Here is a 3,138-nt window from a genome sequence, read left to right as displayed (position 1 = left end):
GAGGGGGGGGGGGGAGGGAGGGGGGGGGGGGGGCGGGAACTGGGAGGAGGGGAATTATGGGGGGAAAAAGAGGAACAAATGTAATAATCTGAACAATAAAGATTTAAATAAAATAAAAAAGTGTTCTGCACGTAGCCTCATCTGTTAATTCCAAGGTGTCTGGTCAGCGCAGGTCTGATTCTGTGGCTTGTTTCCTGGTATCTTCTGATTGGTTGAAAGCTCACATACCCGTGGGAATTCTCTCAGGTCAATCTTTAAAGGGTGCTCCACAAAAAGACATGCCTCGGTTGGGGAGGGGCATCCACACCTCATCACTCACTTTACGCTAACTTTTCCCCGTGGGTTTTCTTGGGGCTGCACAGTTCCGTATGAATGCTGGCCCCCAAACTGGTGAGGATGCAAGTTCTTGGCTAGAAATTCTTAGATAGGACATCCCGCCTTTTTTTTTTCATCCACAACCAGGGTGAGACAGACAACTGTCACCACCAAATTCCTGTGTGAAAAATTTTTGTTCTAGTTTACCTACTGAGGAGTCCTAGATTTTAGAGGTCTCCAACCTTACCTCCCATGCTTCTCAGGCTCTCAGCTTTGTCTCCTGTAGCCCATTAAAACCCAGGCTGGAGGCCACCAAACAGCCCAGGACCAACACCACCTGCAGCACTTGCTCAGCCTGTGGATCTGCTTTCTCATTGTTTCTCACTCCTATGGAATTCTCTTTCAACTCAACCCTTCGTTTTCTTTAATCCTGACCTGAGGCTATGTTTATTAGCTTTAGAGAGAGGAAAAGAGAGAGAAACATCCATTGGTTGTGTCTCGCACATACCCTAACTGGGGACGGAACTCACAAGCTAAGTATGTGCCCTGACCAGGAATTGAACTCGTGACCTTTGGGTGTATGGGATAAGGCTCCAACCAACTGAGCCACACTGGCCAGGGCAGCCCTTTGTTTTAAAAAGAGATATTCTTGCCGGGCCGGCATGGCTCAGTGGTTGAGCATCGACCTATGAACCAGGGGGTCACGGTTCAATTGCCGGTCAGGGTACATGCCCAGGGTTGCAGGTTTGATACCCAGTGGGGGGCATGCAGGAGGCAGCCGATCAATGATTTTCTCTCATCATTGATGTTTCTCTCTCTCTCTCCCTCTCCCTTCCTCTCTGGAATCAGTAAGAATATATTTTAAAAATAAATATGATTTTAGCCCTAGCCAGTTTGGCTTAATGCATAGAGTATCAGCCTATGGACTGAAGGGTCCTGGGTTAGATTTCTGTCAAGGGCATGTACCTTGAGTGCAGGCTCGAACCCTGGCCCTGGTTGGGGTGTGTGCGGGAGGCAACTAATTGATGTGTCTTTCTCACATCGATGTTTCTCTATCTCTTTCCCCTTCCCTTCCACTCTCTCTAAAAAATAAAAATAAAAAATCAATGGAAAAATATCCTTGGGTGAGAATTTAACAATAAAATATATGTTTTTACTGATTTCAGAGAGAGAGAGAGGGAGAGAGACAGAAACCTCAATGATGAGAGAGAATCATCATCGATCAGCTGCCTCCTGTACATCCCCCACTAAGGAGTGAGCTCAAAACCCGGGCATGTGCTGGGAATCGAACTGAGATCTCCTGGTTCATGGGTCAACGTTTAAGTATTGAGAAATACTGGCCAGGCCAGACTTATTTTAATAAGAAAAATAAATCCATTCATTTGTTTCTACTTTTGAAGTAGCATTTTCTGATACTGGCAGCCAAACACAATCCCAAATGATACAACGAGTGCTGCTGAACTTTCTGCCACGTATGCCAACTCCCTTTGGTGGCTTCCAGGTAAGCACGTATACATCTCAATCGACCAGGATCTGTGTGTGGACTTTCCACTGGGCAGGACCCATTTAATCAGCCAGTCAATAAGATTGTGCCAGGGATGGTCCTGAGTGCTGTGCAAACAAACCAGTCAACACAGCTTACAAACTACAATGAATTCCTGCCCTTAGGGAGACAAAGATGAGAAGCAATGGAAATAAGTAAAATACTGCATTCAATAGAGTTGATACTACAAGCACCAAAAGGCAATATAAAGCAGGGGCAGGGGGTAGGGAGTGTCATATGTAGGGAAGGTGTGATTTTATTTGACTTTTAAATATATTTTTATTTATTTCAGAGAGGAAGGAAGAGGAAGAGAGATAGAAACATCAATGATGAGAGTTAATCGCTGATCGGCTGTCTCCTGCAGGCCCCACACTGGGGATGGAGTTTGCAACCTGGGCTTGTGCCCTGACCAGGCATGTGACACTGAGCCACACCAGCCAGGCAGAGAAGGTGTGATTTTTTTTAAAAAACCAATTTTCTTGTGTGTTTTTAAAAAATATTTTTATTGATTTCAGAGAGGAAGGAAGAGGGAGAGAGAAATAGAAACATTAACGATGAGAGAGAATCATTGATCGGCTGCCTCCTCCACGCCCCCCACTGGGGACTGAACCCGCAACCCGGGCATCGGGGCATGTGCCCTTGACCAGAATCAAACCCGGGACCCTTCAGTCCGTAAGCCGACGCTCTATCCACTGAGCCAAACTGGCTAGGGCAAGAGGGTGTGATTTTTAATTACACATGTTGGGAAAGGCCTTTCTGAGAAGGCAACTACTGACTAAAGACCTGAAGGAAGTGGGAGAGTGGGAAGAACAGAGGGAACAGCAAGTGCAATGGCTCAGAGGCCCAGGCTGCCTGAGGTGTGGAGGAAGAGGGAGGAGATGCATACGCAACAAGAAGACGTTTTGGAGAGGAGCTGGGAGAACATGGGGACCTGATCATGTCAGACCTAACCTGGGAGGGTGCTGAGGAGAGGAAGGGCAGGGTCTGACTCTGTTTTAACGGGATCTGTCAGGCTGCCACGTAGAAAACCGTAGAGGAGAGAGATGGGGGACCAGGGGACGGTTTCTTCAACAATATTAGTGACCGGCGAGGGTGGGATGGACCAGGGTGGCGGCAGAGGAGGCGGCAGGAAGTGGTCTGATTCGGCACTGATTTTCAACAGACAAGATGTGCCAGAGGGTTAAAACTGTGGGTGGGAGGGAGAGGGGACTCAGGATGACTCCGTGGTCGGCTCTGAGAAACTAGATAAACAGAGTTGCCATTTACCATGACGGGGAAGT

General features: G+C 47.5%; 1 protein-coding gene across 3 annotated transcripts in view; it reads right to left on the bottom strand.

Moving 5' to 3' along the window:
• The window catches only part of VRK3 (vaccinia related kinase 3), a 36,653-nt gene that overhangs the window by 27,240 nt on the left and 6,275 nt on the right, over positions 1-3,138 (bottom strand). The window lies entirely within an intron of this gene.

Source organism: Myotis davidii, unplaced genomic scaffold (assembly GCF_000327345.1).
Source record: "Myotis davidii unplaced genomic scaffold, ASM32734v1 scaffold358, whole genome shotgun sequence".
In the NCBI taxonomy this organism is placed as follows: domain Eukaryota; kingdom Metazoa; phylum Chordata; class Mammalia; order Chiroptera; family Vespertilionidae; genus Myotis; species Myotis davidii.
This window is presented reverse-complemented; position numbering and strand designations above follow the sequence as displayed.